At 35.3% G+C, this 14484-nt stretch overlaps 1 protein-coding gene across 1 annotated transcript in view; it reads right to left on the reverse strand.

The window, feature by feature from the left end:
- The window catches only part of CAMK4 (calcium/calmodulin dependent protein kinase IV), a 209297-nt gene extending 202357 nt beyond the window's left edge, over window positions 1-6940 (reverse strand). Inside the window, exons 1-2 of the mRNA XM_074204471.1 lie at window positions 6884-6940; window positions 13-215 (exon numbers count right to left, since the gene is read on the reverse strand). The gene's annotated coding sequence lies outside the window, so the exon portion shown is untranslated. The remainder of the gene's footprint in view (window positions 1-12; window positions 216-6883) is intronic.
- Window positions 6941-14484: the final 7544 nt, after the last annotated feature.

Below are 14484 nucleotides of genomic sequence, written 5' to 3' on the forward strand. Positions count from 1 at the left end.
GACCTGACTCACCTTTATAGGTACATACTCTTTGTAGGTATTATTGATCCAGCTGCTGTCACTTTTCTTCTCTGGATACTTCTAGGGCCTCTCCTTAAGCTGTTGGTTTCCCATCACCAGAATGCCTTCCAAAGTGGGTAAGAATCACAGGGCTAGAGGAACCTGGAGAAGTCATCTCCTCAACTCCCAAGGCTTCAAACAGGTCTACTCATAAACTGCCATAGATTTTAAAAAAAGAATCCAATATTTAAAGTTCTTCAGAGAAAATATTCCATTGCAATCAAGAAGTTCTTCCATATACTTCATGGACCTAAATTTCTCATACTTCAGCTTAAAACAATTCCTTTTTAGGGATATACTAAGAAAAGCTAGTTAATACATGAGGACAATTATTAAATGACTCCCTACTCAAGTTTATCTTCTCTTGGATAAATAATACCAGTCCTTTTTTTCCTTCTCAGGGGTTTTATTCTCTTTCTGTGACTTTTCTTTGAACCCTCTCTAATTTTCATATTGTCAAATTTTCTACTTCCCGCTGAAAAGATCACTGACATAAAATTACTTTATTCCTCAAGTCTACAGCTTATGTTTTGTTTGGGAGGTTTCCTGATCACCAGTAAGAATACTTTTATTTTATTGTTTTGATAAATTTACTCTAATTATGGAATGGCAATGGGAGTGAGGGGTAAATAACTGGAATATGATTTTTATATTTATTTTTAACTCTGGGATGGTTTGATGTGCAATGGATAGTGGATTCACAAACAGCAATACAATGTTTTGCATACATTTGTATTGTGGGTTATTTAATAAGAATAGAAACTAGAGATTATAAAATGCTGAGTTATTTAGCTGAAGTCTGATTCCCTGACCTAAAGATTAAGGAATTAAGGATCATATTAATTTGTAGAGCAAAATCATCAGTGAATTTAGTTAAATCATTTTTTTGTCTTTATTGAAGGCAATCAATCATTAAGCATTTATTGTCACCTTCTATGTGCCAGTACTGTGCTAAGCACTGGGGAATACAATAAAGAAAGTAAAGATAGTTCCTGCCCTCAAGGAGCTCAATCTAATGGGCGAACAACATGCAAACAAATACATACACACATATATATTACATATATACACACATATTTATATACTGGATAATTATGAAATAATACTAATAACACTAGAAATAAGAAGGTTTGAGGAAGTTTTACAATGAACTATGGGATTTTAGTTGGGATTAAGAAGCCAGAGAAGTCATTAGGCAGAAATGAAAGGGAAGAAGATTCCAGGTATGTAGCACAGCAGAGAAAATGTCCAGAATTGAGAGATCAAGTGTCCTATTTGTGAAATAACCAGGAGGTCAGTGTCATTGGAATGAAGAGTACATGGTAGGAAGTAAGGTATAAGAAGACTGGAAAGGTAGAAAAGGTTAAATTAGGAAGGACTTTGAAACAAGACAGGGTTATGCATTTGATCCTGGAGATAATAGGGAGTCACTGAAATTTATTTAGTAGGTGTGGAGAAGGCAGGGCAAGGATAATGGGTCCTATGCTTTAGAAAAATCATTTTAGTGGCTATATAGAATGGATTGGATTGGGGAAAGATTTGAAATCCATTATCAGGTTCTTCAATTGTCCAGATGTGAAGAGATGAAGACCTGAAATGGAGTAGTAGCAGTGTCAGAAGAGAGGACATGTTGCAAAGACAAAAGACCTTGAAAAGGTGAAATCAATAGGTCTTGGCAACAAATTGGATGGGGAGTGGGGTGCTAAAAAAATAGAAATAAGTCAAGATGACTTCTAGATTTCAAGGGACTAGGAGGGTGGTATTGCCCTTTCAGGAGAAGGGAGGGAATGGTTTTGGACATGTGTTTAAGATATCAATAGAGCATTCAGTTCAAGCTATCTGAAAGGCAGTCAAAGATGAGAAAATATGGGTCAGCAGAACGATTGAGATGGGATACGTAGATTTGAGAATCATCAATCATAGAGATGGTATGGGAGCTGACAAGAACATCCAGTGAAGGAAGGTCCAGAAAAGAAGTGATCTGAGAGAGAATGCAACAAAAGAGACAGAAAAAGAGAGGTTATCTAAGATAGGAGGAGAGCCAGGAGAAAGTGGTATCCCAAAACAGAAAGAAGAAAGCAACAAGGAGAAGATGCTCAACAATATCAAAAGTTGCAATCAAGTAGAATAAGGTTTAAGAAAAGGCCATTGGATTTGACTCTTAAAAGCTTATTAGAAACTTTGATGAGAGAAGTTTCAGTGGAATGTGTGGGAAGTCAGATTCTAAGAGGTTAAGAATAGAAAGAGTGGAGGCAACTATTGTACTCTGCCTTTTCAAAGAGTTTAGCTACTAAAGATAGAACAGATCTATAATGAAAGTTCATAGAGTTAAAGGGATCAAGTGAGGGTTTTCTTTTGTTTTGGTTTGGAGTTTTTTGGATATTGAAGATAAGGATATGTTTGCAGGTGATAAGGATTGAAAGCAAGGAATAATTTAAAATAAGTATAAATAATTTAAAATTAAGTAAGAATGACAGAATGGGCAATCTTTTGGTAGAGATAGGATAGAATTAGATCCCTTCAGCAGTTAGAGGAGTTTGCCTTGGTAAGGAGTAAAACCACTTCATTATGTGATTCAGGGGTGAAGAAAAAAGTGGCAGAAGGCATCAGTGTGATAAGAACTGAGGAAGAGGGGAGAAATAGGAGTTCAAGGCAAATGGTCTCAATTTTTTCCCTTGTAAACATGAGGCAAGTTTCTCAATTGAGAAGGTGAAGAGAGAATGGGAGGGGAAGCTGGGAGATTGTGGAGTTATGGGATGTTTAAGAATGATGAAAAGACATGGAAAAGCCATTGTGGAAAGTAGGATGATGGATTGATAAGGAATATAAGGTAGGATTGAGAGACTAGTTGAGGTTGTTGTATAACCAAAATCTGTAGTGAACTTAGTCAAAAATGTTTGAGTGATTTTTCTCTACTTTCCTTCATCAGCATGTGTGTAGGAATGGAGATAATAAAAGGTAGAAGTTATCCAAGACTGGGGTTTGACTGTGCCTAATTAGTGATGTGATATGGGGACTGAGGAATTCAGGAGAGGACAAGGTAGAGTTGAATTGGTCCACCAAGGTGGGGAGAAGATGGAGAAGTGAGTGAGTGATTAGTTCAGGAAAGAAGACCTAAGAGATAACTGAAGGGGCCAAGAAACTGGAGGTCACAGTACAGATGAAGAGTAGTTTTGTAAGGGAATGGAGAGAGAGAGAGAGAGAGAAGAAAAGCCAATAGATCAATAGATTATGGTCAATTGGGGATTTCAGAATTCTTGAGCCTATGGTAGCAAAATCAAGGATATCAGTCATTTTTGTTTATGACCAAGGGGAGGGTGGAAGAATAGATCTAGGGAGATGAATAGGTTCAGGGAGGTTATAGAATTTGAGGGAGAAGCAGTATGTATGTTGAAGTTTCCTGATAGACAGGAAACAAGGAGAAAAGAAAAATTATGAACCAGGTATCAAACTTATCAATGAAGGAAGGGTAGTGACCTGAGGATCTGAAGACAAGAATTAGCAAGATTTGTGAGTAATGGAAGTTACAGGAGAATGTGAAAGTAGCAATGATGAGCAAGAAATATTACTATTCTCATTTAGTGATCCAAGGAAAATGAATGAAGGTGCAGCCAGTATTGGAAAGAGTGGCCAGAAAGGCTGTGTCATTGGGAGAAAGCCAGGTTTCAGCAATAGTGCATATATGGAAAGAGTATAAACTAAGAAAAGATTTAAGATGAAGAAAAATTTGTTGTAATGGAAGGTCTGGGTGGTGTTTAATAGGAACTTTGGGATAGGAGGGCTGAGGGAGATAGGAATAAAGATTTGTGTTGCCTCATGCTGGTAGAAATGGAAGACATTGCTTTAAGCAAATGATAGGTCAGCTTTCTGAATACAAATTTTACTCTCACCCTTTGAAGAGAACAGAACAAAAAGGAACAACCACCATCCCCCATCCTAATTCTCCAGTTGGTGGAGTGATGCTACCTAATTACTTGTTACATCATTTCTGTGTGCAGCTGTAGAGAGGCATGCACAAGAATGTTAGTTGATCCATGCAGATATCTAGTTAAACAATTTTCTGCCTATATCTGACAGAAATTTGTAGCCGAGACATATTAAAGAAATTCAAAAGAAAATCTTTTTACCTTCTGACGTAGAAGATATCTTTTTTTTTTAATACATAGGTAATAGCAGACCTTATTCAAATTTACAATTGGAATCAGGGAAAGCACTAATTGACTTTCTCTAAAATTTCCTTTAGAAAAATCCCTTTGTATTTTTAATTTGCTGTTCTTATAAATTTAGTACCTATCTTATTAAAGGGGGATTTCAAGATGTTTAGGTTTATTTTTATTTGTTTTTGCAAGGCAATGGAGTTAAGTGACTTGCCCAAGGTCACACAGCTAGGTAATCATTAAGTGACTGAGACCAGATTTGAACTCAGGTCCTCCTGATGCCAGGGCCTGTGCTCTATCCACTGTATACCTAGTTGCCCTGATTATGTTTATTTTTAAGAAAGAACATATAATCTACATGTTTCTACAATGGCAATATCTATGCATTTTTGCCATGGATCAATCTGAAAAGTTTGAAAGTGCTAGTAAGTATTATTATCATTATTATTATTATTATTATTATTATTATTATTATTATTATTATTATTTCACTAAAGTTCTCTTCCACCAATGCTTCATCAGGCCATGAGAGGGATTTTGGATTCTAAAAGTAAATTCTAAAGATCCTATCTGGCTGAAAGAGACCAATGATAGTCATTGCAATGGCATCCTATGAATGGAATATACTCACTCCTCTCTGCCTTTTTAGAATCCTGGTCTTTCTTCAAGGTAGATTAGTGCCATCTTCTCTGTGAGACCATTTTTTATTCCTTTCCATCCACAATTTTTTAAATTTCTTTCTATCCTGAAATTACCTTGTGTATTTTATTCAACTATGAGCATGTTGTATCCCCAAGCAGAATGTAAATTCCTTCAGGGAAAAGAAAAACTTTTCTTTTTTATTTTGCTTCCAGAGAGTCTAACACATTGTCTTACCTATGGGAAATACTTGTTAATTGACTGCTTGACAAGCTGTAAGTTAACACTGAGGTGATGGTTATTTTTGTCAATGGCAAACTCACAAATCAACTATGGAGGTTTTGCCCGGATATGTGTGTGTGTGTGTGTGTGTGTGTGTGCCTATTTATGTTATTTATGTGTATATACGTTTGTGTTTGGGGGAGTGGAAGATGTTGTGGTGATGATATATGTCCTGAAAAACTTTCAGGGATTCCTTGATGTCAAAACTTTTCATAATAATACTAAGATATTTTAATTTCTAATACTATAAATACCAATGGATATAATTTTAATAGTTCTTAGGAGATGGATGGGATCACAATAATTTTTTAAAAGGATAAAACCAACCTGAATTTTGAGAACTACTGGAATAGAGGATGAAGTAACTTTTCTCTATCACTCTCATATTCTATAGAATAGTGAGCATTTTCCTGGCTATGTTGAAGAATCACCTAGGTGCTTCACTAGCACCTCTATATAACAGGTTATTAAAAGAGCCCTGAGTTGTATAACTGACTTCAGCAGCAGATGAGAGGATGCTGAAGAGTCCTGGAACAAATCACTCTTTGACTTAGTCATTATTCATCTAGATTTAGTATCCATTACAGATGTGTAAAGATAAGAAAATCAAAAAAATTTCTCAGCACTACTTTTTTTGTGTAAAAGGGAAGATGTCCTACATTTCTCTACCTTCGTCCTAGTAAAGTTATTGCTAAATCACTCACTCAGGAATGCTCTATCTCACTCATACATAGACATGATGAGAAGAATACTGATGGACTTTCCAACACAAAATGTGCTGTCTTATTTGAATATATGTTATAGTCAAAATAATGCCAAGAATTGGACATTTCGAATGAATTTCAGCTGACCATTGAGACTGGGCTTAATGTTTCTTAATCACTTTCTAAAATCTCATCTAAACGCCTACTTTTAGGTCTGCTTGAGGCAGGATTTATCCTCTTTAAAACTACAATTTCCAAGCACGTATTTTAATTTTCAACTTAGATTTACCAGCTAGATGTCAACTTTATTCTTCTAACTTGACTTTCATCAGACATTTTCTTACTCTTATATTTACATCCCCTTATCTTTCTATATCAATATAGATTCTATATCTTATCATACTCCTTTCACCATATAAAAATATTTCCTGTTTCTTTATTTTTTTTGTTTCTTGTTCCCATTGTCTTATTCCAATCTCTTCTGTTAATATAATAAATATTAAATATTCTTATCTGTCTTGATTGTATAAACTTTAATAGAATTTAGTTTTAGTTGCATCTATGAAACAAAAGAGTTTTGATTTGGGAGGGAATGGCTCTGATTAAAGAATTTGAAATGGGAAAAATTCTTAATTACTGAAAATGTTATCAAGGAAAATTCGAAAGTTGACACTAAAAATATTTTAGATTAAACTTTTCCATAAAGCACAAATATTTTATATCATTTTTAAATCTATTATACTTTAAGGTATTGTAATGTAAGACATAAATAACAAAGTATCCATCACTTTAAGTCTGAGTTCACATTATATGTCTTAAGAAAAAAAGCCCAGTATGGCCAATCTATCAATTTTAACAATTTTTATGATTCATACTGATCAATAATGTCAAATACAAAGAGATCTTTTGGGTGACGGCAGCAAAGAAATTAATAAGGTCAAGATATTCCATTCATTTCATGCATATAAAAATGTGGCCTAATTTCCATGAAAAATCCAAGGAAAATAAGAAGTGCCAGATTTCTTCTTGGGCTTCACTCACCAAGAATGGCAGTCCAGGATCCTTAGCTTTTTTTAGGCACATGCTTTCTTGCCTTTCATGCTTATTATTTTCTCATTATAGAATTAAGAATTTTCCTGCCTGGAACTTCTAGTTGCTAAGCAATATTTCCATCTTCTCTGAGAAACTTTGTTGTGATACTAGCACATCATCATCATCTTCATCAAAGAGCTCCTCAGAGAAGTGAGTTCAAGTATTTGCCTTACCTAAAAAAAAAATAAAAATAAAAATAAAGAGGGGAGGAAAGCAGAATTTAGAACAATATAAAAAATTTAAAGGGGTGGCTAGGTGGCGCAGTGGATAGAGCACCGGCCTTGGAGTCAGGAGTACCTGGGTTCAAATCCGACCTCAGACACTTAATAACTACCTAGCCCTGTGGCCTTGGGCAAGCCACTTAACTCCATTGCCTTGAAAAAAAAAATCTAAAAAAAAAGTATTTGCCTTCTAGGAATTTACCATCAAAAGAAATAAACATTAATTTGCACATACATTAAAAGGGACAAAAGGGGTTCTTCCTTTTCTGTTACTTAACTGATTGTTTGAAAGTGAAGGATGATAGTGTGGCATAATAAATACATTTGGCTTTAGGATAATCTGGGTTCTCTGACATGGCTGTTTGGCCCTAGGAAAGTCACTTAATTTTTCAGGCAAATCTCAACTCTGGGTACCATTTTAAAATTTATTTAAAATTTATTTAAAATTTAAATTAAATTTAAATTAAATTAAATTAAAATTAAATTTATTTAAAATTTATTCCATTTTCTGGGGAGGATTCCTTAGACTAGTCACAATTGATAACTTTTTTGGTGTCATGGACCTCTTTAACATTCTGGTGAACCCTATATGGACCCCTTCTCAGGCTAATGTATTTAAATTCATAAAATAAAACACATTGGATTACAAAGGAATTGTGTTGAAAAACAGAATTATCAAAATTATTATTTTTTTTGTAAAAGTTCATGTGTCTCAGGTAAAGAGTCCCTGAATGAGTACCAAAAAATGGAATTGTTCTTCAAATTTTGAGATATGAGAGTAATTGAAACAATTTGGAGGCTAATTGTTCTATTGAACAGACTGGCAAATAAGACTGGAATAAATTTTAAAGGTAGGTCAAGGACAAAGATTAGCAAAAGTCATCGGTCTCTATGGCCACAGTCAAGCAATTTCTGGGTAACCTCTGTGCTACTTAAGAAAAAATAATTAAGAGCTGTATAAAATGGAATGAAGTGACAACATAGTGGTATCCCCTCACTGGTGGACATCAATGAAATGAACACATTGGGGATAGTTTTCAGGACTGGGTTAGACTAGATGACCATTGAGATCTCTTCCAACTCTGAAATTCTAGAATTTTGTGATTGTTTTTTTCAGGATCCAACAAGCCAAATGTCACTCGTTCAATCCCTTGAATGTCCTGGAATAAGAAAGAAAGAGGGTCTGTTTTGTTTTGCTTTTTTTGAGAAAGAGTAATATACAGTTATAAGACATTGTCTTATACAATGAAGCCAAACCAAGACAAATTTCCCTTGAGACTTTTATCCAAGGTATTACAAATGACAAATTATTATAGAGTATTCTTAATTCAATTTAACTGTGAGTGTGTAAGGGCCTGATATGAAAAAAAAGACAATAAAGGAAAATTCTTTATACAAGCAAATTAATTAAAAGATAATTTATAAGTATTTGTTATGATTTTTTTACCTTAAACTTAAGGCCTAGCTAAACCAAAGCAAGAGGTAACATCATAGATTTAAGACTTGACTCTACTACCAGACAAGGGTGATCTCAGGGGTATATTAACTTGGTTATTATGTGGCCCAACAATAAGCTCAGCCTTTGTTAAAATGAATGGGAATGAACAGCCCTTCCACTTCTGAATTTTTATCTGCTTCTTTTCAATACAGAAATAAAAACAGAAATAAAACCAAGACACACACTGTCATGTGTCACTAGTTTACTTCATCACCTCAAGAAGACATCCCCACAGAGACAGATTTCTGAAATATTATTGCTCTTCAGTTCAGCTTTCTATCTAATCTTCCCAGAAGCATATTTCTTAGTCCTATGTCATTAAAAGCCCCTGTGGGGTACATTATTATTTACAATGGTATTGTTCAAGATAGCTCAGCTTTTGTGCCTTTATCTTTCAGGAGATTTGCCTGAATATGTTTGGGATGGGTAAGGGAAACAGTAGTTTTTATCTTTCCCTTTGTTATGAGAGAAATAGCTTCTCTCTGAGTTCATGTGGTGGGTAACTGCTGCTGAATATATATTTTCTACAGTAATGAAATTATGGAAGTCAAAAATTAGGTTTTATTATTATGTTAAAAAATAGGTTCAGACTGCAGAGAAAACCTGAACCTTCATGAGAAAAATTTCAACAGAGTATAGGGGGCAGCTAAATGGTCCAGTGAATATAATAGCAGCTGTGGCATCAAAAGAAACTGTGTTCGAATACAGACTGAGACATTTGATACTTAGCACTGTGATCTTGGGCAAGTCACTTAACCCCAACCACCTCACCATAAACAAGATAAATTATTCTATTTATTGCAATCTTACACATTCCTTTTAAGGCCATAACAGATGGAGAATATAGATACATAATCCGAGACTTCCTTCAATGTCATAAAAGTTGAACAAATTTAAACAGTCATAATTTCATCCGTTCCCTGAGAAAACAAACTTATCAAACAAAGTCTATAGATAACCTAAATCAGGTTACAAATTAAACCACAGAATTCAGAAATAGACTTATTGAGGAGGAGGATTTACATGTTTCCAAGGATTCAAGTTCCTCTGAGTTCTGAATAATAAAAGGAGATCAAAAATTCCTTTAACACCTTTAAAATCTTGGTCCTTTGGATATAATTACTGACCAAGGGGATCCTTCTTTTTTAAGATCTCTGCTAGTAGATTTGAGCATCATAATTAGTTAAGGGCATCAAAAAAAAAGGACTGGCTCAACCCATGACTGGTCACATAAAAATATCACATCCTGTAGTAGTTATTATATTATGTTAATTCTGCTAAGAAGGGAGGTCTAGACAGCAAGGTTGCTCACAAAATTCTATCTAGGCCAGGACTTCAGAGAAGGTATCCAGAAACTTGCCAGTTCTCCAATTGGGTATTTACCTTACTGACTTGAAGACAGTTTTAATCTCTAGCAAACAAGGCCTGGGATAATAGAATTTGCAACCCTGGCCTATTCCATTAGGAGATGAGCCAGCCTCTGATAGATCTCATGGTAGTTCTCAGGGAGAGCAACTTTGTTATTAATGTTTTACATTACAATACATTAAAGTACAATAGATTTAAAACAATTATAATATAAAATATTTGTACTTTATGGAAAAGTCTAATCTAAAACCAAGCTGTATTCATCTTCAGACTTTTGAAAAAGGCTGAGATAAGTAGTTGATAGGTTCAATAAATGTTCATAAAGGCAGGGACATAGTCCACTGGTTCCCTGTATAAGGAACCTATAGAAAATCTAAGACCTGAGCAAGGTCTAATGCGTGATTAGAGCTTCCAGAGAAGTATAACCCTTATCCTGCCCTAATCCCAGGTCACTTTCTTCTTTTCTTCCTTTCTTTTTTAATATTTTTATTTAAAGTTTTAAGTTCCAAATTATATCCTCCCTTCCTTCCTCTCCCTGCTCCTTGAAATGGTAAGCAATCAATATTGGTTATACATGTGTTTTTATGTAAAATATTTCCATAGTAGTCATTTTGTACAAAAAAGACTCAAATAAAAAAAAAGAGAAAGAGTGAAAAAAAAACTATGCTTAATTCTGTAGTCAATATTAAATTAGTTCTTTCTCCAGAGTCAGATACTATGCTTCATCATTAATTCTTCGATATTGTCTTGGATCATTGTATGGTTGAGAATAGCACAGTCATTCCCAGTTCTTCATCAAACAATATTGCTGTTGCTATGTACAACATTCTCCTAGTTCTGTTCACTTTAATATGAATCAGTTCATGTGAGTCTTTCCAGGTTTTTTCTGAAATCATCCTGCTTGTCATTTCTTATCACAATAATTTTCCATTACAATCATATACCACTGCTTCTTTAGGTTTTTTTAGCCATTCTTGATTTATCTCTTTGATTTTCAATTCTTAGCCACCACAAAAAAAAATTATATAGATATTTTCAAGAAAATAAGTTCTTTTTTCTTTTTTGATGTCTTTGGAATATAGAACTAGCTTTGATATTGCTGGAATAAAGGGTATGCACAGTTTTGTGGATTTCTAAGCATAGTTCCAAATTGTTCTCCAAAAATGGTTGGTTTCAGTTCACAACTCCACCAACAATGCATTAGTGTTCAGTTTCCCATGTCCCCTCCAATATTTCATTTTTTTGTCACATTAGTCAATCTGATGGGATTAGGTGGTACCTCTGAGTTGTTTTAAATTCCAGGGTAGTTTCTTAAATTAAAGGTCTATGATGCTGAGTCTGAATAGGTACAAAGGGAATTTGATTCATGATTGATTAAGACTTCTGAACATGTGCTGGTACAGAAGAGATTTCTCATCAGAAAGACTGCTGAAAGAGTTTGGAGAGGTAAGGGGAAGAGGCAAACCCAGACTTTTGAATGAGAGATAATAAATCTCCCCAAGGCTGAAGAACTGTGGGAAATCTGGACACCCAGTATATTCCTTTATTCCCTGCATCCTGAAACCCTAAAGGCTGCTAAAAGTGGACTTCCTGCACCTTATTCCCTGATTGTTCTCACTACTTTTCAAAGTGCTTATTTCCTCTATTTAAAAATTTTTTTAATATAATTTATCTATCATTCCAACATGCAAAGATAGTTTTCAACACTCACTTTTTTGCAAGATTTTGAGATCTGCATTTTCCTCCCTCCCTCTCATTTATTCTTATATATTCATTCTTCTACTCAGATGTGTTTCATATTTATTATTGAATGCTTACTGCTAACTTTGAAAAAGAGATTTACTAGTAATTAGCCTTTGGTGCTAAAACTATCTGTCCTCACCCCCTCCCCCATGGTAAAATAGCAGAGTGAGAGGCATTTATACACTTACAAACACACACACATATACACAATGATATCATGGAGAGCTAAACCACACAATGGATAGAGTGCTGAGCCTGAAGTCAGGACGACCCATCTTTTTGAGTTCAAATCTGGCCTCAGACACAGTAATGTCTGCCTTAGTTTCTTCATCTGTAAAATGAACTGGAGATGGAAATAGTAAACTACTCCAATATCTTTGCTAAGAAAATTCTCAAAGGGGTCACAAAGAGTCAGACATAACTGAAAGCAAACATCAATTAAAAAGATGAACTGGAGAAAGAATGGCAAACCACTCCAGTATCTGTCAAGCAAACCCCAAATGGAGTCACCAAGAGTCAGACATGATTGAAAATGAATGAATAGGGACAGCGAGGTGGCGTAGTGGTTAGAGCATGGCCCTGAAGTCAGAGTTAAACCTGAGTTCAAATTCAGCTTCAGACACTTAATTTAATTGTCTAGCTGTGTGACTTTGGACAAGTCACTTGACCCCATTGCCAAAATAAAAAAAAAATTTAAAAAATGAGTGAACATCAAAATGTCATCTTCCCCAATTGCTGAGCCACTAAATGAGCAAAAGTTACCCTGAGGGAGAGATAAGAATCAACATATTTTAGGTGAATCAAACCATTGCTTCACCTTGACCAGTGTCTTCCCTCAGACCCTAATGGAGATAACACAGGGTCCTGAGTTCAATAACCCTAGGAACAGTAGCATTTCCCAAATCAGTGACCAATGTCTAGCCACATCTCCATGGCCATCATTCAGAGAAATAAGAGATAAAAACTGGAAACTGCTTCTGAAGGTGCTACAGCCCTACCTCCTAAGTAATTTAGCTACTGAAAACACATAAAAGAAGGTTCTAGAGACAAAAGCCCTTGACACTGCCAACTGTTCAATATCAGAAATGGATAAGCTCTGAGAAAATGATATTGGAGAAGATTCACCACTAACTACTTTGTCATTATACACCAAAGACCATGCAACTTTTCTATCTGAACTGTACCTGAAACCTCCTATGTACTGTATTCTCCTAATAATGAATCCCTAAAGATCAAGGCCTGCCTCAATTTTATCTATTTGTACTCTCAGTGCATATCAGAGTACTTTACACATAGCTTTTTTCATTCATTCATTTGTTTTCTACTTTTTTGCATTATTTGAGATCATGATCCCTAACCTTAATTTTTTAAATTCCTTAGAGGTATAATAAATTCTGCTTTACCCTCTTATTTTACTCTCTCTTCATCTTTATGCTTCAAATGTGTTTTCTGTAAATTAATACAAGTACCTTTTCCAGGAATGATGAGGTTGAGCACACATTGCTAGAGCTAATTCAGTATTTGAGAAGTTCTGAAGGAAAGTGAGGGAGAGAAGAGGTATTAGACTGACTACCAAAATTAAGATCTACAGAGCCATTGTGCTGACCTCATTGCTATTACCTTTGAAACCTGGACAGTCTACCAATGCCAGGCCAGAAAATCAAATTGTTTCCATGTGAATTCTTAGAAAGATTCTGAAGATCACCCGACAACAAAAGATCCTTTTTTCAGCCAAATTGCCATTGTATTCAAATTCTACTGCAGAGAGCTCAACTCTTATGGGGTAGCTACATTGTCTGAATGCCATGTCTATGTATGCCTAAAAGATTGTTTTACAAAGACCTCATACAATGCAAATGTTCATATAGAGCTCAGAAGAAGTGGTACAAGGACACTTTCAAGGCTTTCTAAAGAACTTTGGAAATGATTGTGAGATATGGGAAGCACAGGACCACCAGCATGGTATAACCATACCAAAGAAGGTGCTGTGATCTGTGAGTAAAGTAGAATTGCAGTTGCTCAAAAGGAACATGAAATAAGCAAATTTATAGACATCTCCACACCAAATATTATATGTTGTGGAACCTTCGGAGCTATATTGATCTGATCAGTCATAGCTGGACACACTATACCTTTACCCTGACATAATGATATCATTTTGGTCTTCTTCAAGAATGAAGGACAGGGTGGCTAGGTGGCGCAGTGGATAAAGCACCGGCCTTGGAGTCAGGAGTACCTGGGTTCAAATCCGGTCTCAGACACTTAATAATTACCTAGCTGTGTGGCCTTGGGCAAGCCACTTAACCCCATTTGCCTTGCAAAAAAACCTAAAAAAAAAAAAGAATGAAGGACAACAGGGGCAGCTAGGTGGCACAGTGAATGAGGACCTGAGTTCAAATTCAGTCTCAGATACTTAATAATTACCTAGCTATGTGACCTTGGGCAAGTCACTTAATTCTGCTGCCTTGCCAAAAAAGAATTTAAAAAAAGAATGAAGGACAACAGGGGAGCTAGGTGGTGCAATGGATAGAGTACCAACCCTGACGTCAGGAGGACCTGTGTTCAAATCCAACCTCAGACACCTAATAATTGCCTACCTGTGTGACCTTGGGCAAATCACTTAACCTCATTGCCTTAAATAAATAAAAAAATTTTTAAAAAGAATGAAGGACAAACACCATATTAATAATTCAGCAACTATAGACACAGCAAAGTAGAGC

Source organism: Macrotis lagotis, chromosome X, assembly GCF_037893015.1.
Source record: "Macrotis lagotis isolate mMagLag1 chromosome X, bilby.v1.9.chrom.fasta, whole genome shotgun sequence".
NCBI classification, from domain to species: Eukaryota; Metazoa; Chordata; class Mammalia; order Peramelemorphia; family Peramelidae; genus Macrotis; species Macrotis lagotis.